Raw genomic sequence first — 21,098 nt, forward strand, 5'->3', positions numbered from 1 at the left:
TTTCATGGCAGATTTTGCCCTGGCAGTGAGCAAAGCTTTCGGCTGGAATGTTTGGAAGAGCAGCAAAGCTTATGGTCAAGAGTAGGTTGGCAAGACTTTAGGTGGAGAGGAAGCAAATATCCCTCTGCTCCACAGGGATGGAGGAACTATCTGCTGTAAATCTGTTCTAATTACAGACAGGTGCCCTCGGGGACACCCACACTCCTGCAGGGAATGCTGTGTGCCAGAGGTGGATCCTCCCTCACTCTCAGACCCGCATCCAAGAGTGTGCCTTGGCCAAGGAAGGGTGCGTCTGCTGCTGGTTCAGTGATGTCATTTAGACAGATTTAAGGAGTGTATTCGTATCTTCTGGAGCTGCCTGATTATGAGGAGGGGAGGGGGGAATGAGGAGCCAAGGCAAAGACAGAGCTGTTTAATGGACCCATTAGAGGGCATTAGCTGACAACGACAGGACACTGCTGGAATTTAAAAGAGACCACAGGCATAGCCAGAGCTTTAGGCTTGGGGTGTGCTGTGCTCTCCATCTGCCATCTGGCCAGTGCTTCCCTGAGATCCCGGCAGCTTGTGCATGGGCTCTCCAGCCTTCCTGGGTGCAGGAGGGGGTGGGAAGCCAGAGGGTGGAAAGGGGATTGTCCCCAAGGTGCATTCCTGGCTCATGGAGATGTGCAGGAGTGGGGGCATTTGGCAACCCCAAAACTTGCCTGCCACATTATCACTGCCTTCTTGCTGATCCCTTGATCATCCCAGGACCCTCCTCCTGACCCCTTGCTGCAGTGCCAAGAAGTGTCAGTGACTCTGGGAAAGTCACTTGAATTGCTCCAGTTTTCCAGTTAATTCATTACCCACCAGCTCCGACACCCAGGATCCCTCCTCGCTCATGGGTGTTGGAGCAAGGGGAAGGGATAGGGCTGGCAGCACCACTGCGAGCACTGGAATTGCACTTCCCTCCTCTTCAGCCCAGTCAAAGATCATCAGCTCCTGCAAGCAGTGAGGCAGATACACTTAAAGAAATGAATGTAATCCAGTTCACAGCTCTACAAATAGGACCTGGCTGGTGGGGAGGTTGATATTTAAAGACTGCAGAAAAATGGAGACGTGAGTGATCAGGACACATATGGGATGGGGAGGGTGGCAAAAGACATTCCCCCTCCCCCCCCCCCCAAAAAAAAAAAAAATTCTCATGGATCCAGCGTGTATGTGTATTTCAGTCCTGGTTCCTGACAGTAGGAAATTCCCTCTTCCTCTTCTGTGCATTTTCCACAGGCCAGGGCTGATGGAAGACGAGTCAAGGACACCACAGAGCTCCATGCTGCCTGAAAAAGAGCCTACCTTGGCCCAGGGGTAAGGGTAGACAATCCCAGCCAGCCTTGCTTGCTGGGAAATGCAGGAATGGGGTGGATGAATAATTTGGGGCAGATGGATAATTCAGGACAGAAGCCCTTCCTCTGCACCTCAAGGAAGTCACAGGTCTAGCCTCCTTGGTTCAGGATCCCTCACAGGGACCACAGGCAGCAACCTGGATGATGGATACAATCACACCCAGCAATGCATTTCTTTGTTACTTTCTCCCTTTCCTCTTTTCCTTCTCTGTCCTCCCTTCTACATCTTCCAGCCCTCCTGTTGCCCACCAGTTCTTTTTAGCTGGTAATTACAGCTGAAGTGGACAATCTGTCTATTTTTAGGCTGAAAGCACTTCCAGGCCAGCTGAAATGAGGCAGCAGCAATGCAGTGGAGATGATGCTGTTGGGTCCCTGTGTCCCTGCTCAGCAGGGACACCCCGCAGGCACTGATGTGAGTGCATATTCAGGGGGGGATGCCCATGAAGAGATTTTTAGAGCATCCTTCACCCACCCCCTGCACATTGTGGAGCAGTGCCAAAGTTGTCCCAAGGCTGGAGTTAATTCCAAAGTGTCTGGAATTGACACCCAGCAGCCCCCTTGGTGCCACCTGGAGAGCAGGAGAGCAAGCCAAATTCCTGTTTCCCAGCTCAGAGGGCCCAGATTTGAGGTGAACATCCTTCTCATTTCAGATCTAAAGTGACCTCGCCCCTTGGTTTTTCCTTCCCCTCCTTTTGCTGATGATTTCATTGACACAAAGTAGCCCAAAAAGACCCAAAAAAGGAGGGAGGAGCCCCAACAGGGCAGGTGCAGAGTCAGAGCAAAGAACTTGTGAAGTACAAGCCCAGCTATTCCATACCCTCATTAGTAAAAGATATTGTTGCCTGCAGGGAGACAGTTTCTGGGTGATTGAATGTAGAACTGTTTGGAACAAATTCAAGAAACCCCAGCGTGCCTTTTGCTTTTAAATATGCTGTTTTCTCTAAGCTGGTGTTCCTCATGGAAGAGTATTGATTAAGGCCAGAAGTTTGCCAGGAAGGTTTCCAAGATGAGACGTGGGGCGCAGTGGTCACCCTGAGCTGGGAGAGGTGATGACCCCCAGCCTGACCTGCCTCACCTGGAAGCAGACATTTCAACACAGCCTTCTTCAACAAACCTGTCGAGGCCTTTTGGTGGTGCTCCAACATCAAATGGAGCCTTGGAACCTGATGTCAGAACCTCCAAAAATTGCTGCAAAGCCTATTTTGGGAGGGGTTTAGTGGTCCAAAGCTCAGGGCAAGCCTGGTCTTAATTACCTTGATTCTCAGTGCCTTGCACTGGGTTGTCACATGTGCCATAGCACCAAGGCTGTCAGGCAGAGGATTCTCCATGGAATCTGTCTTCCTTTTCATTTCAGGACAGGTTGAATTGCTGGGGTATGGACCAACCATTTCCAGTTACGACTACAAGTAAGAGACATGATACCTATCCCTACCTAGAGTGCAATGGCAACAAAAGCAGGTTATTAGGATAAGTAATATCCATCTAATCCAATCTGATCTGTGTAGTTATTAGGCCTAGCTAAGTATTGGTATTGATTTTATTACTAATATCACTGCCACAATAGGAAACCAACCACAGCTCCGAGTTTTGCATCATTCATAATTTTGCACATTTGTTTGGCCTCAGAACAGATTATTTTTTTTCTCCATTGCTCAAAATCCACATACAGGTTTCCTTTTTGGGTTTTACCTCTTGTTCCTTCATCTTTACCTCTTTCTCACTACATCTTCTGCTTTTTCCCCTCTTGGTTTGCCCCTTGCCCTCTACAAAACAACTTCATGCAGGATCAAACCCAATGCTTACATTTTTCTTAGTCTGAATTCAGCCCAAGAAACTTCCAGCAGTTTATGAGTCAGAAACTACAAGATAGAGCTGCTGGTCATTTTGAGAAATTGTTAGGAATTTGGGGAAGGTGAATCACCCTCAAAGATGGCTAAGAAGAAAAAAAAAAAAAAAGAGAACTGCTTGTCCTTTTTCTCTTTGCCATTCAGCTCATTTTTTTAACCAGGTTTGAATAAGGAGCACAACATGGAAATTTTCTTGAATCTCCCCACAGGAAGGAGCTTGGTTCTTGCATTTTCCCACAAGGATGACCCGGGAGATGAACAAACCTGGTGCTGGACAAGCTCCCTCTGTGAAGCCACATGCAGTGACCTGGGAAGTGCTTCTTCCCATGTGCAGCAACACACAGAACTTGTCTTTGGCTCCCAATGCTCCCAGGGAGTTCAATTTAACTCCAGGTTAACTGCAGTTCCCTTGCAAAGCTGTCTATCACCTCTCATACCTCTCAGCCTCTTCATTGCTCACTCAAGAAAATAACAGCTCCCACACTCTGAAAAATCCCACATAATTGGTACAGTCTCCACAAAATGCCTCTCAACCAACAGCAGGGCTCTTTGGAGCTCGAAAGGTGGTCCCATCTTTTCAGAAGGGTCATGGGTTGACAATCTTGTTTTTTTTCCTCAGTGTCTGTCCAAGGAAAAAAAAAAAAAAGAACGGGGGGGAAAAAAAAAAAAAAGAAAACAACACACCAAAAAATATCATCCCGGCTCCTTGAAGTCAAGTCTGGCAGCACCAATTTGGGGCACAGCTGGAGGCAGAAGACAGGTTTCCATCCCACAGCTGAGCAAAAGCCTCTGAATTAGCCTTGACCTTCTGGTGATCAACCAATCCTCAGCTTTCTTTTTTGCCCCACATCTTGGTAGGATGAAGGATTCTTGACACTGAACTGCAGAGATCTGGAAAATGTGGAGTCTTTTCCACTCATCCTAAACATCCTTGGCCCTCTCTCCAGTCACATTTGAGCAGAAAATTGCCACATCATCAATTTGGTGTAGATTTAGGTATCCTGAGGACCAAACCTCATTGGTTTTGCTGTTTTACCTCTTGACTCGGCAGCCTCAGCTGGGTCCTCATTAGCATCTCTCCCTCACACAACATATAAATAGCAATACCTAGAGTCACACACACTTATAAATAAATAGAAAAGGAGCATCAATTCAGCCATGAATACAAAGCTTAAGGATAATGCATCTCATTCCTGTTTGCTGCCTCGGGCACCGCAAGCTGACAATCAAAATTCACTGAGCGCCAAAAATATTAGTTTAATATTTGTGTTTGCTCAGCTCCTTCTCATGCCAGCATGATAAACCACCCTGTGAAGGCATTGCCAGAGGCACTCACACTCCATTCTCTCTCACACTGATTCTGGCACACAGAGGGATCTTTTCAAACCAATAAACACTTTCACTTTTGTCTTCACTGAAAGGACTGCCTCTGTGGGGTGATGTTTTGCTAGAGGAAATGATTTAAGAGCAGAGATACAGTTGTGATTCAATATTGTGCTTAGGAATTCCTTGTAAAGTCAAGGGAGAGACAAATTCTGACATTACCTGAGCCTCATTGAGCTTACCATTTTTGGGGTGAGAATCCAGCAACAAAGACTGACACTTTTTCATGTGGCATCTAGTAGCTCCTGTTCTCAGGTGGAACATCAGCAACACCATCTCTCTCATGTAAGTTACATCTTGACATGTGTGAGAACATGCAGAAAGAAAGGAAGGAGAGAAAAAAAGGAGAGAGATCTTTTCCAGGCCATCTGTTAGGGTTGGATAAAGAGGATGGAGTTCAGATCAGCAGCAATGTCAGAGCTGGTCCCTTACACCCTTCCCTACTTGGGATGAGTCAACCCTTGACTCAGAATTGGCAAGCTAATCCAACAGGAAGAAAGTCAGACCAACCATGAGGAACAGATTTTCTCTTTGCTTTCCCTCCTCATGACTTTCTCATTGCTGAAAGGATGCCCTGAGCTCCCCATGGAATCGTGGAATGGTTTGGGTTGGAAAGGACCTTTAAGATCACCTAGATCCAACCCCCTGCTATAGGCAGGGAACACCTTCTACTATCCCAGGTTTCTCCAAGCCCCCTGCAGCCTGGCTTTGATGTACACCAGCAACTCGGACAAAGAGGAAACCCTCTACAGAAACCCATCTGTGTGCTCAAGCACAGCAGTTTGACCGAGGTACCTTAAGGCATTACAAGGCTCACACCCCACTCCTGCTGCCCTGGGGGCACCCCAGTTTCCCCCAGGTATCACAGATCAGCCCAAAGTCAAGTCGAGTCTCAGGGAGCAGCTCCCTCCTACTGATAACATCCTTCTTTCTGGCCTCAGGAGATGTTTTGGACATGTTTGTTGAGGAGCTGTAGAGAAGAACAATGCTGGCTGTCTTCTCATCAAGGTGGGCTGTGACAAGGCAAAGTCCTGCTTTCACTCCAGCACTGCCCTGAAACACAAGGCTTTGTATTTGCCTGTCAATATCCCAGTTGGATTCTCCTTCTCTATATTTAATTTGAGATCAGTACTGCAGGACCTCTTTTGTTAGCTGGATACTGCATGCACATTGTTATTATTTCTTTCATAAAAATCAATAAAGACTTAGGAACAACAACCACCAATAATAACAGTACATCTCTCTTTGTGTCTTTGTGTTGGAACTTGCTGAATAACTCAGAAAAGCAGCAGACAACAGTCCAAAGAGAAGATTAAAAAATATGTTGTTTCCAAGTTGGACCTGCTCTTCCTTTGGAAGAGGTTTCCAGCCACTTAAAATTGCAGCACCATCTCAGCACACAAGAATTCAGTAGCAGAGGCTCAGGATAAGAAATGCACAGAGGATGAGGCACCAGACAGAGCTCCTCCAATCTGGTATACTGGTTGTCTTGCCTGTGAAACAAGCAAAAACAGTGATGGAAATTTAATGGCACCACTTTGAAAGCCACAGACAAATCATTCCTACTGAAGTCACTCCCTGGGCACTAACAAAACTCAAGGAGACACACTCCTTGCTGGTTGCCATGCTGCTGTGAAATGAGGAGAGAGGAAGAAAGGTAACATAAGGACGTGGAACTACTGGAGTGAGTCCAGAGGAGGCCATGGAGATGCTGAGAGGGCTGGAGTCCCTCTGCTCTGGAGCCAGGCTGAGAGAGCTGGGGGTGCTCACCTGGAGAAGGCTCTGGGGAGAGCTTAGAGCCCCTTCCAGGGCCTAAAGGGGCTCCAGGAGAGCTAGAGACTTGGGACAAAGGATGGAGTGATGGGGCAAGGGAGAATGGCTTCAATCTGACAGAGGGCAGAGTTAAATGGGACATTTGGAATAAATTGTTACATGTAGGGTGATGAGGCCCTGGCACAGGTTGCCCAGAGCAACTGTGACTACCCCTGGATCCCTGGAGTGTTCACAGCCAGGCTGGATGGGGCTTGGAGCAGCCTGGTCTAGTGGAAGATGTCCCTGCCCATGGCAGGGGGGTGGAATTAGTTGCTCTTTCAGGTCCCTTCCAACCCCAACCATTCCATGATTTCCCTGCCACCCAACTCCAGGGAACAGCTGCGGAAATCACACAGGAGCTCTACAGCTCCCGAATACCATTTAATTAGTCTACATGAGAGCTTAAAAAAACTACATGCCTTGAGGCAACACTTTCTCTACTCCCTGTACTATCATGAGCTGTTCCTACAGCTCCAGCTGGAATTCCCATGGACAGACCAGACAGCAGAACCAGTGCTGTCACAGGGACCCCGTTGGCTTTGCCTGGGCTTCACTGGTGGCCACAAAGTCCTGGAAGGACAGAGCCCAGTCCCCCAGGTCAGCACCACCTCCAAGGGAATTCTAACAGGCTGAGTACTCCTTCATGAATAAACCCCCTGAAATCCAGTTTCCTGAGGTATCACTCGCTCAACACAACCTGCCCTTCACATTTACCAGGTTTCCAGCATTTTGGCTAAAGAAAATATATAAAATTCTAATACTATTGTTTTAAAGGTTAATGTATTCCCAGCCACAACTTAGAGCAGAGATTTGAGTCCAGGCACAATCATCTGGTGGCAGGAAAGTACTGAGCAGATGACCTAGGTCTTATCCATCTCTATTCTTTTATGCATGTGCAGCTCTTTCTTCATTTCTTTCCTTTTCCGGTTCAGCCATCCAAAGAAATATAAAACTAAAGCTAAACACAGCTGGGGTTTTATCCACATCCCAGCAATTACACACACACAGCATCAGCACATATCACAGCACCAGCATTATTTTTTCCTTCCCATATGAAGGATTGCTGCTATTCCTATGCTCAGGCCAAGATGCTTTTCAGCAGGCATCTTTCCTGGCTTCCTATCAGGCACCTTTTGTGGCTTCCCAGCCATCCCCACATACAGCTTTCATAAGCCAAAAGGCTGCTCCAAGCACCACAAGATAAGGGAATTCAAGCACCAAAGAGAAAGAAAAGCTGGTGCTTTCAACTCTCTTAACAACTGATGAAAAGATGAGCTCTACTTTCCCAAAATCTTCTCCTATGCCATGAAAGAAGAGCTGCAGAAAGCCAGAGAGTCCTTTAGCTCTTAAAATAAAGGAAAAAGTGGAGTAGGGGATAGTAAATACTAGCCTTAAATACAGCAGACCTTGAGCTCCTCCTGCAGAGACCCAGCAAAGAGGAGCTTATACCATCCTGGAGCTGCTCAGGTGGTCCCTTTTATCCCCCAGCAACTGGGTCCACTCAACAAAATGGCCTTAGCAGGGAATGTGCCTCACCTGTTATCCCATCCCATCTCCCTGCAGCTGAGAAGCAAAGGAAGGTCAGAGACCCTCGAAGACAACCAGAGTTTACAGCAGAGATGGATTTATTAAGGAGAGTGCTTTGAGGAAACAGTCAGACTTCCCTGTGTTTGAGGGAAAGGTTTCATTAGACCTGGAATAGCACTGCTGGGTGTGTGGAATTGTGCTGTACCTGTTTAACCCAGCAGTTTTTTAATGGCATGCACCAGGAATGGTATTGGTGTAAATTTTTAATTTGAAGCCCAGATTTTAGATTTCCTACAACCCTGCTAATACTGAGAAAAAAGTAAAAGCTCCTAAATCTTAAACCCCAGCAAATCCAGGATGGATCCTCCCCTCCTGAGGAGTCTGGCAGAGGGCACAGACCACCCTGGAGAAGAAGGTCTATCGAGAATCCTTGGAAAGTGTGTGAGCCACCCCAAGGAGCTTCACATCATGAGATAACAAATTTTAGCAAAACATCACCCTCCTTTTCGTGCTCTGCTTTGCTTGACCTCATGACAGCCCACAGGAGTCAGAGCAGGTGTGAGCATCCACCCTGGGCACAGCTCCATCACTCCCCAGCTGGGGAGATCTCCTAGCTTTTTAAATTCCAGGTCAGCACAATCCAGGGATAAAACTCACCCTTCTGCCAGGCCCAACAAGCTCCTTTGGAGCCTTAATGTTGGCCTCAACCCAAGGCTGAGTGACAATGGAAAACACAGAAACAGGCAACACAACAAACCTAGAGCAAATAAAGAGAAGAAGGGCACTGCTAAGGTGACTCAGAAGAAATTTAGGCCATCAAAACACTGCCCTGCTGTTTCCTGCTGGGCCAGTGACTTTGAAAGCTCAAAGTCTGCCAGTGGGAAGTAGGAGAGGTAAACGATGTAGGATGTGTCACTGTGGCCTTAATCCTACAGCCCAATTGTGCCTCCTGGCATGCAGTGGGATGTGGTGCTTTCCTGCTGGAGAAGGAAACACAGGCACCAGCAGAAGCAGAACCAGTCAATATATATGTTATTTTAATTTTTTTTAATGAATACTAACATTCTAGGAAGAAAAATTTTTTCATTCAAATGCAATTTTCCATGGGAATTACATGATCTGGATGTTTTCCGCTCTTGCTTGTTTTTGGTGTTGAAGAACTGACATACACAAAATTTTTTTTAAAAAAGGAAAGGGGTATTTTTATGTTGCAAAGCTGAGAGCTGAACAGTTTCGGCTGACTGGATGAAAGCACTGAGGAATGTTCCAGATTAAACATGGTAAATTGTCCAAGTGAAATGGTGCTTTTTGGCATCAGGGCTTTTCTCTAGATAAAAATGTTGATGCCAGGAGGAAAGGCAGATGGGAAGAAAAGCTGTCCTAGCAAACTTCACCTCTGATTCCCCTTAAAACTGCAAAAGAAATAATTTTCCTTTTCTTTTTGCTGGCAAAAGTGGTTTCACGAGATGATGACAACCAACGGTGGGGGAAAAATTGTTGTGATAACACCTGATTATTGAACTATAGATAATAGAAATATAGATAATCAGAGGGGAAAAAACCTCTCTGGTGCCATCTTGGATGGACAGTTTTCTTGGTCTGGGTCTGACACCTCTGTGCACTCAATGGGCAGCTCAGTCTCTCACATCTCCCTGGGATTAAGGGATTACCATTAATTAACAGAGCCCTGCCTGCCTTGCCTGTGATACACTATCTTTCCATCAGAAAGAACCAGATGGAACTGAATTTCCAAAATCTCCAAGATAGAAAGAGCAGGTATGAGATAAGAGCTGGGGTACTGGGTGAGGCAGGAGGCTGTGGATCATCAGAGAGGAAACCGAAATCTCAGTAATTTACATTTTTTTTCTCATTTCCTAAGGAGAAAAGGCACGTGGGATCCCCCTCCTGTCTGCCTGACCCCTGCTATTGGCTTTTCACTCTGTTTTCTTTTAAAGGAAATCTGTGGAGAGGCCGCTGCCCTCAAAGTAGCAAATCCCCATAACAGGTGGAACAGACTGCCCAGAGAAACTGTAGATGCCTCATACCTGGAAGTGCTCAAGGCCAGGCTGGATGGAGCCCTGAGCAACCTGGTCTAGTGGAAGGTGTCCCTGCCCTTTCCAGGGGGTTGGAACAAGATGATTTTTTATGTCACTTCCAACCCAAACCATTCCATGGTTCTGATTCTCTGAATTTGGGGCAAATGCTGTGAGAAGCTGTTCCTGTGTGTCCCTGCTAAAGGCAAAACAAAGGTAGTACCATGGGAAAGGGTTTTTCTAGAAAGAGGATTGAAGTGGCTCAGCTAAATGAGGAGGAGAAGATATCTCCCCATCTCCTTGGATCCTCCAGGGAGATAGTTCCTCCACTCTCCACTTCCCATTGGATACTGAGCCTGCAGCATCTACTGCTGCCACACTGTGAAAAGAGCAAATCCTCAACCTCTCCTGGCCTTTATGAGATCCAGGAACCAAGGTCTTAGCGGTGACTAATGAAAGCAAACCATCCCTGTCCCTCAGCTCTTCAGATCACCTTCATTTCCAAAGAACAGCTTGGCACTATCCAAACCTCCACTCTCCTCAGCCAGATACACTGTCCTCACCACAGCGAGTCACCTCCCAAAGCCTAATGCTTGGATAACTGGGTCCTAACAGGGAAACAAGCTGGGAAAAGAGGGTTTTTTACCTGGAATAAGGGGTTTGCTGTCTGTACCAGCCCCAGTGTGGATGTCCCAGTGGGTCTGTCACCTCAGGGGTGGCTCCCTGTGCTCAGCAGGAGACCATCATCAGTTATCCCTGCCCAATTAGAGAAGGAAACATCAAACATGTTCCCTAGACAGCCCGGCCAAGAGCATCCCCAGGAGGGGAAGATGAAGCTGTCAGACATGGCAGGAGTCCAGCTGATGTTGTGTTCTCACTTTTTTCTCTGTATTCATTAAACCCCCACACTTTCCTCAGGACAAACTGGTTAAATTCACTTTGGAATCCTAATGCCAGCAGCATCAGGCAAACTGTATCCAAATCCAAGTACCTTAATGGAGCTATAGGTTGGTCTTTGAGAAGAGCCTGCCCATCGAGGTGGCACTGAATCAGGTGCCAGGAGAACAGGACTGTTCTGTTCCCACCATGGCCTGAAAAGTTCCCTGGGATAGTCCTTCTCCAGAGTTTTCCTGTTTGGAAGAGGTTTCTCACACACAGCCTTCATGTCTAAATGAACTTTGCATTGCCCAACCTCTCTGCCCTTTTGAACCTTTCCCAGTGGCACTTCTAGGCATCACAGCCCACCCCATCAGTAGGATCCAATGGCTGTACATCCCCACATCCTTGCCTTGGCATGTGTGGACACAAATATCAGGACTCTGACAAAATTTGGGAGCACGGATGATTTGAGAGCAGGGAGAGCTCCCGTCCCACATCCCACCACCTTGTGAAGATAGCTGGAGCAGGGATTGTAGCAGTTCGCTCAGCTCCCAATCCCTTCTCAGGTTTGGCTCTTTACCTTGCTGCTTTTTTCCCTAAAAAATAGAGTAGGCAAGGAGTGCCTGGTTAAAAGCTAATTCCCCTACCCTCTTAAATCACCAAGATTAAAAGCTTTCTTCCCGATGGCTGCCTCATAAAAGACCCAAAGGTTTCTACTCCTTTATTCCTTTAAAAAGGAACGCCTTATCTATTTTAAACCATTTGGGGGTATGGGTAAAGTATGCGGTGACACTCCATCTCTGGGACCTGCACTCTGTTGATTTTACAGAAAAAAATGGGCTCCAAAGAGCACACCTGAGCAAAATGAGACCTTTTGGCCAACTCCAGCCTCACTGTTCAGGCTTCTGAGATGTGTAAAAACCCCCTGAAAACATGGGATTTCTGCTGGTTAGATGCTTTCAGCCAGGTGAGATGGTCTTTTCCTCCCTGAAAGGGTTACAGCTGCTCAGAAACCAGCACTTTTGGAGCTTTAAACCCAAAGATTCTGGGGTAGGAAAGGAAATATGGCACACACAGCCCTTTTAATATTTGTTAGCCAAATAAATGTTCCTATTTCAAGGCAGGTGGAGCAATAATAAATATCAGGTAGGAGAATTGAGCCCCGCTGCCCCTTCTCATTTGTATGCATGACATTATTTCTTTTATTAAACAAAAATTCCCTCTCCAGAAATGCAGCCCAGCCCTGCTGGCTCAGGTCTGCTCTTGTTAAAATGATTATTAATGGTGCTGCACCTCTCCCTAATGGGAATGAATGGTCCAGCCACCCTTCAGTTCCACACATATTCCTGACTTAATCTTTTGGCTTCCTCTCAGCCGTGATATTCCCCACAGCCTCCTTCCCCTGCAGCCCTGGAAGATCTGCATGTGGGTGATCCATCTTGGATCTTTTAACGCTTATTTTTCAAGAGAGATAAAAATAAACCGTTCCATTTGGATGAAAAATAGGGGATGTAGGCCCAAGCCCACCATGGGAGATGGAGGGGGAGGGAGGAAGAAGGAAGAAGAGTATTTTCTCCCTTTCCCCTGTATTTAAAGCACAAATGAATAATCCATCTCCCTTAACAGCCCCTCCCTTCATAAATAAATAATTTCCTCACCATGTGGAGCAGGGAAATGACAAGAGGAGGATCGTAAGTCATGGAAAGGAGGTAAAGGCAGAGATCTCTCAGGGAGTTTCTCATGGAGCACCACGCAAATTCAAGTATCTGCTCTAGCAAGTGCGCTTTGGCCATAGAGAATTCTTGCAAATTTTTAAAGCAAGGACAACTTCCCAGCCCTTTGCATGACTCTTCCATATGAGTCCGGAGGGCCAGCAGGAAATGCATCCCCGTGGATGACCAGGAGAGCAGGGGGAAAGATGGGAAGAAGGGTGAGGGGATTCCTCACTTTTGCTCCTGCCTCTGCCTGCCAAGTGAGGGTGGCTGTGTTTCCACACCTGATTAATCACTTGTAATCCCATGGAAGGAGGTTGCCAGGGGTGGGCAAGTGGAATACAAGTGCTGCCTGCTGGCATAGGATCTTCCCCCACCAGCTGCTCCAGTGTGGATCTGGGCATTTCCAAAATGCCACAAGCTCTTTCAGACCTTCCAAACTGGAATGCACAAATATCACAAATCCCATCCAAATTCCCTGAGTACCACAAGCCTGCCCTCCATATCTCACAAACATCCCAAATCTCACAAACTGCTCACCCCATACCCCACAAATATCATCACCATCACTACGCATCTACAAAACACCTCATCAACCCCACCAGTACCCTGACATGTTCCCCCAGAGATTGTCACCAAAATATCACCAAAGAGGTCCCCAAACAGGCTCTAAAGACTGGCTACAGGTGACCATCCTGCTTTTGGGGTTGGCACCATCGCCAGCACATCCCCCTAATTAAGCAGATATAAAAGAGCCACCTGGCTGTTGCGTCTTGGTTCTGATACTCCAAAATATATGGGTTAAAACCATGAGAATTATGGATTTTACCAGAAGACCACTCATGGGAAAAGTGGGCTTAAGGAACATAGCCCCAGGCAATGCTTGCAGGGACCGAGCACTGGAGCAGCTCCATGGCACTGCTGGATGGGGCTAAAATAGCCACGGGAAGTACAGGATAACCTCTCTGCTCTCCCCCAGACTGATACCTGCTGAGAATTTCGGCTGAATTTTTAAAAGCCACTTGCTTTACATTTGCTGTTTAGTTGCTTTTCTTAAAAAAACTCCAAACTCAGTGAACCACGAAAAAGGCCAAAAACCCTATGTCTACTGGTTTTCAGGGAAATCAAACCTGATTTGAAATTTGACCAGTGGTCAAATTTCACCAGTTGGTCAGTACTGGTGGTTTCCAGACACTGTCCAAGAGGTTGTGGCCGCATCCCTTCTCCCATTTATCATGTGGCTCCAGCTCCATCCCCACCTGCGGACATGGATGGAGGGATATTTGCCTACACATATGTAAAAGTGATTACAGGCAGAAGCCTGGGGGATTTGTTTGGGAACAATGTTGTAATGAGCCCAAGGATAATCTGCTGCCCAGAAACAGGGATTTTTTCCCAGAGGGATGGCAGCCACAAATTAGACAGTCACATCCGGTTATTTCCAGCGAGTTAACTTCCAACGACGCACCTCCAGCCTGGCAAGGAGGGGCACAGCACAAATCCAACCATCCCCAGCAGATGTGCTCCAAATCCAAGATGTTTCAGGTAGGGAAGGGGGCTGGCATGAGGATTTTTAATGGCCCAAAGTGGTGGAAATTCATTACTCTGATAAGGCTCTGGGAGTTGGTGGTTTGAGCTTCAAACATGGCCAGTCCCTGGAGAAATTACACCATGTTCAAGATAATCTTCTTATAAACATTGTTGTGGGTTTTTTTTATTTTATCCGACATGTGTCAAGCAGGACTACTAAGCCTATTACATCTCCAGGGAGGTCAGTGCTTTCTCTTCTTTCTATCCCCCCCCCCCCAATCTGAATGCTGCTTGTCTCCTTTTTGGCTCCTTTGGACATTTCTCCAGCACTACAAACCAATTTTTTATAATTAGCACTGAGGAAAAAAATTCTCAGTGGGTTTGGAGGCTCAGGTGAGATAAGCAGCCAGGTTCCAGGTAGACACCCAAAATTTTTGGAGCTTGTAGGCTTCTGAAATGAACAAAAAACTTGCTGGATCATCTCTTCTTCCTGTGTTCATTTATTTTTCTTTCCAACAAACCCTCAAAATAAATAGATAAAGAGTCAACTGGATATTTTTTTGCTTTTCAGAACGAAATAGTTCAAGTTATTGGGAAATCCCCAGTTGGGTACTGCCTTTGTGTTACTCCCTCTGTCTGAGTTTGCAGGCAGAAACAGGCAGGGATTAGACCACTGGAACAGATGGTTTTAAAGGACAGGGTGAACATGAAGCTGCTTTGAGCTTCAGGTTGAGGGACACATGTTGTTGAAGGGACATTTTTCCTAAGACCTCTCTCCCCACTCTGATGGGAAGTTCATAGGAAACCAACAGAAAGCATAAAAAGGAAGTGAGAAAAACCCAAACCCTAAAAAATTTGTGTTGCAAATGGTCATTTTCTGGAGGAAGCACCAAGCTCTCTCCATGAGAAATAGGAAATGGAGAATTAGGAATACCTAAGGAGTGAGAAACTTTCATGCACTTACTTGCACAAACATCACCCACGTTCACTCTGGAGACTTGACTACAGAAAATCAATGAGAGCTTATCAGCCTGCAGCAGAGTTGGGACAATTAAACCTTTCCCTCTCTGCCTTTCTATATTGGATTTAAGTTTTGAAGTTATTCTCACCTGTGGATGGAGAGAAAGAAACATTTGAGCCAGCATCTCTACTACACAGGCAGTAGCTCTAATTATTTCTGTGCCTCATCATTGCCTTCTTTGTCATTAAAAAAAAAATTTTTTTTAAATGCTATCTTGGACAAAAAAAAGAGATATTGTGCATTTGACTACAATTTCTTTGCTCTTCTTGCACACAAACTTCTGCACTCATGGTAAAACTCCTTCCCCAAAAGCTGAGCTTTTGTCATTGGGTTTTTCTCTGGCACAGAGCAAAACTTTGCAGAAGGAGACCAGCAGAAACCCAAAATGGGGCCTAAGTGGTAAAACCGAGCCTGGATTTGGAGCTGTCCCCCAGATCTATGCTGGGCTGAGGACAAGGTGAGGGTTCTGCTACAAACTCTATTAGCTGAAGTACTGGCGCTCAATTCTGCAGGAGCCAAAGGGTGTTTGAAGCCCCAAAGCAGCATCCAAACATATCCCTGTTTGGTTGCCTGGTTTTTACTGAAAACCAGCTGCTCCATCCCCAAGTCCTTGGAGGAATGGAAAAACACCGAGACAAATCAAATAATTAACAAGCTCAATAACTAAAAAAGTAGTGACTGCTCTTCCTAGTGCCTGTTCTAACCACCTCCATATGCAGGTTTGGGTGGATCACAAAGATTTCTGGAAGGACATCAGTACCCCCAAGCCTCTGGCTGGTCCTAAAATCATTTTCCATCTTCCGGGGACTCAGGTTGGAAGCAGCAGCTTCCTTTTTATTTATTTAATTCTTTATCTCCCCAGTCAAAATGGACAGTGCAGATAATCTGGGTTTATATCCCTTTGAAGTCAATCAGAAGAGACTTTTAACTTGAGCAAGCAGGACCCCAGGCCTCCATCTACCTGATCCGCAGGCACCGCCAGGGATTTGGGCAACCCAGACTCTATCCACATGGACCTGGCTTTAAAGCCGTCAGGTCCAAGCCCTGCCTTGGCGAGAGATCAAGCACAGAGGATTTCCTACGACCCTCCCGTCTTATCACACATTAGCCCTGTCCAGATGTCAGGCACTCTGCCTCTGCTCACAATCCCCCTTTTCTATCTTCTTTTATCTTCCCATTAAATTGCTGACAAGACCTTCCTCATGGCCTTTTCAAAAGTAGAGGGGATCAAAAAATCAACAGAATATTTCAAAAGTCCTTAGGGAAAATAAGAAGGGGGGGAGGGGAATCAAATAGGAGGGAAAAGGAGCCTGCAATGCTGTTACCATGCACAAAGCCCCAGAGCAAGACACGGGGGTTTGCAAGCGCTTTAACTCCCTGCTGGTAGGAAAGGGGCTGGGAATGGTTTGGGTTGCCAGGGAGCTGCCTCACAAGCATCACTGGTACCTCCAGCATTGCCCTTGCAAATGCTCAGCATGCATAACAGCCTTAAAAAAAGGCAAACATGGTTGCAGCCACCCCAAAACTCCAGTGTGGCATCCTGTCCCCAGCACACCAAGCTGGCATCATGGAGACCAGTTTTTTTTTCTGATGGGCAGGAAAAGGAAATTTATGTCCCTTACCCTTCCTGCCACTTTCCCCCAGCATTCCAGCAAAGCTGTAGAAGAGTTTCAGCTTCGCACTCGCACTCTGAAAAGGTGACACTGCCAGCTTTGAAAGGACACCAGAGCAGGGGTGATAAAGGAGGTGACTCCATCCCAGCAGCTGGAAGCAGCAGGCAGAGAGCACCAGAGGAAAAAACAACCCAACACATTCCCAGCACATGGCCAGAGCTATGACAGCAGTGGCATTCTGAGTTGGCTGAATCCCAGAATGGTTTGGGTTGGAAGGGATCTTAAAGCTCATCTTGTTCCACTCCCTGCCATGGGCAGGGATGCCTTCCACTGATGAAAGCTCCACCCTTGAACACTTCCACGGATGGATCACCCACAATTTCTCTGGGCAACCTGTCCAAAATGCTGTCACCTCGCCTGGCTAATGCACATCCAAACAGCTCTTTGCTTCCAGTTCCAGTGGGACAACACCCCCAAAGCCATCACACCAATAAAAAGTTGCAGGCAGAGAAGAGCAAGAGCAGAAAAATCCTCGTTTGGGCATGCAAAGAAGGACCCCTTGGCACAGAGGCACTTGTTATTCACTCCTCAGGATTTGTTATTTATTATCCCACTTCTCACAAAATTGCAGGAATCTAATCAGAGCACAGAAGCCAGAGCGGGTAATGCTGGTGATCAGTCACACGCTCCCAATAAGGAATAACAAACAGCTGGAGTGACCACCCCAGATGATCCATGGGCTAATGCTGGCTCAGTGCCCACTGAGCAGGATCTCAGGCCGAACATCCCCTCAAGGCCATCCTTAATGCCAAGCCTTTGCCATCCCATCAGTGCTTGGATTATTTACACACTCAGGATGAGAGCACGAGCCTCAGGATCGGGGCTGAATTCCCTCCTCTGCCTGCCAGCACCTCGTTTAGGAGATGAGAAGAAAATTGATAAATATAAAAGAAGCCTCCTGCACCCTAGAATAACATAAAAAGTTATTATGAAGATAAAGTTTCCTGGTCTAAGAATGAGGTAGAGAACTACATTACAAGACAATGGTATTTAATTTTACTGCAGAGTTTTGGATCCAGCTGTCTGGAGCAACCTGGTCTAGTGGAAAGTGTCCCTGCCCATTTCAGGGCTGAAACTGAGTCGTCTTTATGGTCCCTTCCAACCCAAACTATTTGAGGATCCCATTCTGTAAGGGCCTGTCAGATTCCATTCTGTAAGTGCCTGTCTGATCCTTATCTTTGGGAACATATTCCAGGCTGCAGCTCCAGCTTAACTCTTCAACACAGCAATGCTTCCCCCCCTAAAAATGCAGCATTGCATTTGCCTTACTTTACCTGTCAGGTGGGCTGTCTTCCCCTTTGAAAAACAAGGGGATCACAGTTTTGGCAGAGCTGCTGAATTATATCTAAACACATAAATATAAATATGTATTTCCTCCTTTCAGTAGGAATTTTGCCAAATGCTTCCATATGCTGCTTTTTAAAAAAATTCTTTCTAAAGTCTACCTGAGCTCTTGTCCTTGGTACCCCACCTGATACTCCCAGCTGCCTTGGGAAGCACTCCCCTGATGCTGCCTCTGCCCTGGGTTATGTCCTGGTGCCTTCCAGAGCTGCAGGGATTATTGCTGCCTCAGGATTGGCTGTTGCTCCCTTCTAGTTCTCCCTGGACCATCTCTAACACCCTCAAGGATCCTTGTCTTATACATCTACACACGCTGCTTCAAAACCTAAACCTTTCTCCCAGAATAGGGAAAACTGGCTTTACCCCACTTGGAAAGCTGGAAAAGGCCTGTAAGGAAGCCCTGCCTGAGTCAGGGTTTGTATCACAAGCCTTGGAGAAATACACGCTTCTCCTTTTGGTTTTCCAAGGTTATCATCCCACAACTTGTGTCCTGGGACTGTTTCTGGAAAGCCTTCCTTGAAAAAGTTGGGACAACACAAGGCAGAAACTCCTGTGGTTGTACCAATAGCCCAGGATCAAAGAAACTTGGGACTTGCAATTGGCACCAACCCAAAGAAATCCCTGTAACAGCTTTCCTGTGGGACCAGCAGGGCTCTCTTGGCTCCACAGGGGCCACCCTGCTGCAAATTTCTTTTGGGAGCATCTCCTTCATGTGGGAGCCAGCTCTTTGGGTGTCCCCAGAGCACCTCAAAAGCAGAAATTTTGGGGAAAGAAGGCTAGGACCCCCTGAGAGCTCCTTCTCGCTGCTGTGCCAGCTCAGGGCAAGCAGCAAACCAGCAGGAAATGCATATCATCTGCAAATGAAAGGCTGTTTCCCCCTCTAATCAACTTGAGGTCCATCCAAGCAATGGGGTCAGGCTCTCCTTAGCCAAGCCATGGCAGAAATTCCCTCTCCAGCTGCCTTGCAGTGGGATCTCCTCCTCTGAGTGGCCTCCAGGAGCTCTCCTCTCCTGGATGCCCACCCTGAGATAACACCTTGGCTGTCTCCTGGAGTACCAGTATCTCCTGTTAGATCCTACGAAAAACTCCAGACTAAAAAGATGCAGAAAATTTAGGGACCAAACCAGTAATTAAGAAAATCCATAACCATTGCAAGGGAAAGGTCAGCTATCCTGACACAAGATACAGAACACAGCATCATCCCAAGGCCTTGGATAAAATCCTAAAAAGAGCCTAAAACACTGGAGGCAATATTATCATCCCCATCTAGATTTGGGGATGTTTCTCATAGATTTTCAAACAGAAATGGTTAAAACCAGCAAGTATTTTGCTTCAGTAGGACCAAAACACCCAGCTTTCCCCACCATGGGCTAAAGGGAAGAAATGCAGAAGGAAAGTTAATCAAGTTGAGATCAAAGTGAAAAACTCAAACAAACCAGCAAACAAATCTCATCCAAACCCACAGAAGCAAAGAGTTTGCCGTGACTCCTTCCTCACACTGCTGTTCACTTTCATCCTCCTGACCTTCTCTGTTCCAGCCAGGAGGGAATAGGAATGTTCGAAGAAAGCTATTCCTGCGTTATTTTTAGCACAGCCAGAAGAAAAGTGACTGGAAATAATCCATGAAAGCAAGCTTTCACCTTGATTTTCAGCCTCTGGAGATTTTGATAGCCTTGATAGCAATCACAACATAACCATAGGTGTAGAAAATGCTGAGTGATACCAAGAACATAAATTGAGCTCACTCTTTCTTTCTTTCTTTCTTCCTGCTCCACATTAAAAACACAGTGAACCATCGAAGGGAGACTGAGGGAAATACTCTCCCCCAAAAACTAGTGAATTGTTTGCAACGCCATGGCAGGAGAAGGGAGGGCGAGATTTGTCTGTATTTCAGCCCAGTTATGCAGCCAGTAAGAGAATTCTATATTACAATCAAATGCATTCAAAATAGATGCTGATTTTGGAATGTTCCACAAGTGTCTTGGGGGAAAAGCCACTCTTTCCCAATCACGATTAAGAACTCTTCTAAACAACCTGGTCTAGTGGGAGGCGTCCCTGCCTCATTCCCCATGGAATGAGATGAGCTTTAAGGTCCCTTCTAACCTAAACCATTCTGGGATGCTGGCACTGACTGCACAGGGACCTCTGTGCTTTCCTACCTGCCCTGACCCACAGGCACCAGCCCAAGCAGCCAGTGATGGGACACAGACCTCAGCTGCATGTGTGAGAGACCAAAGGAATTAATTAAGAGAAGCTGCACTCCCAAGGCGCTGATAATAAGAACAAAATGAGGGCTGATCCCATTAAGTCAATCTTCTCTGCTGGTTGCTGCCATCTGATGTCTCCCGCTTCCCATTGCTCCTTGCTGCATGTTCCCACTGTAGATCTAAACCCACTTTATTTCTGCTGATCCATTTTAAAGTGACCACAGCCATGAGACTGATTCACTGGCTGCATTTGAAAAATCTATCGCTTTTCCCACCATCAGCTTTTCTTCCACTATCAAACACCTCCTTTTCCCTCTGTGGCCAGGGCTGCTAAGAGCATTTCTTCCCTAGGGTTGCTGTGCCTAGGCTCTCATCCAGATCGGAAGTGGCAAAGCTCCCCCAGCCTGGTGCTGCCACATCCCCATCTCTTCCTGGTTTCAGCCTGTGCATGAGGCCTCAGGTTTAGCCATCATGTCTGGGCTCCAGGCTGGTTTTCCTCAGAGCAGCAGAGGCAGGATGAGTCCCTGTCATGGAGCATTCTCCTGGCTGTGGCAATTCTGTTTTTGTAGAGTGAGGGAAGCCCAGCCCTTTGGGGAAACCAGCACAGACTGCTTTGCATCCAGTACAGTCAGACCTGCTGCTGCATAAAGAGGACTCAACCACATTTGGCTGGGCCCAGACACCCTCAGAGAGCATTTTTCTACCAGTTGATGGGTTTTCTTTGCAATCTGCATCAGCCCAACAACCAAGAGGC

At 46.7% G+C, this 21,098-nt stretch overlaps 1 long non-coding RNA gene across 1 annotated transcript; it reads left to right on the forward strand.

Moving 5' to 3' along the window:
* Positions 1 to 1,263: 1,263 nt before the first annotated feature.
* Positions 1,264 to 3,856, forward strand: LOC116447576. The gene is made up of 2 exons (XR_004241600.1): positions 1,264 to 1,341; positions 2,734 to 3,856. It is a non-coding gene; the product is annotated as an uncharacterized LOC116447576 (long non-coding RNA).
* The last annotated feature ends 17,242 nt before the right edge of the window (positions 3,857 to 21,098 follow it).

This window comes from Corvus moneduloides, chromosome 8 (genome assembly GCF_009650955.1).
Source record: "Corvus moneduloides isolate bCorMon1 chromosome 8, bCorMon1.pri, whole genome shotgun sequence".
Lineage (NCBI taxonomy): Eukaryota > Metazoa > Chordata > Aves > Passeriformes > Corvidae > Corvus > Corvus moneduloides.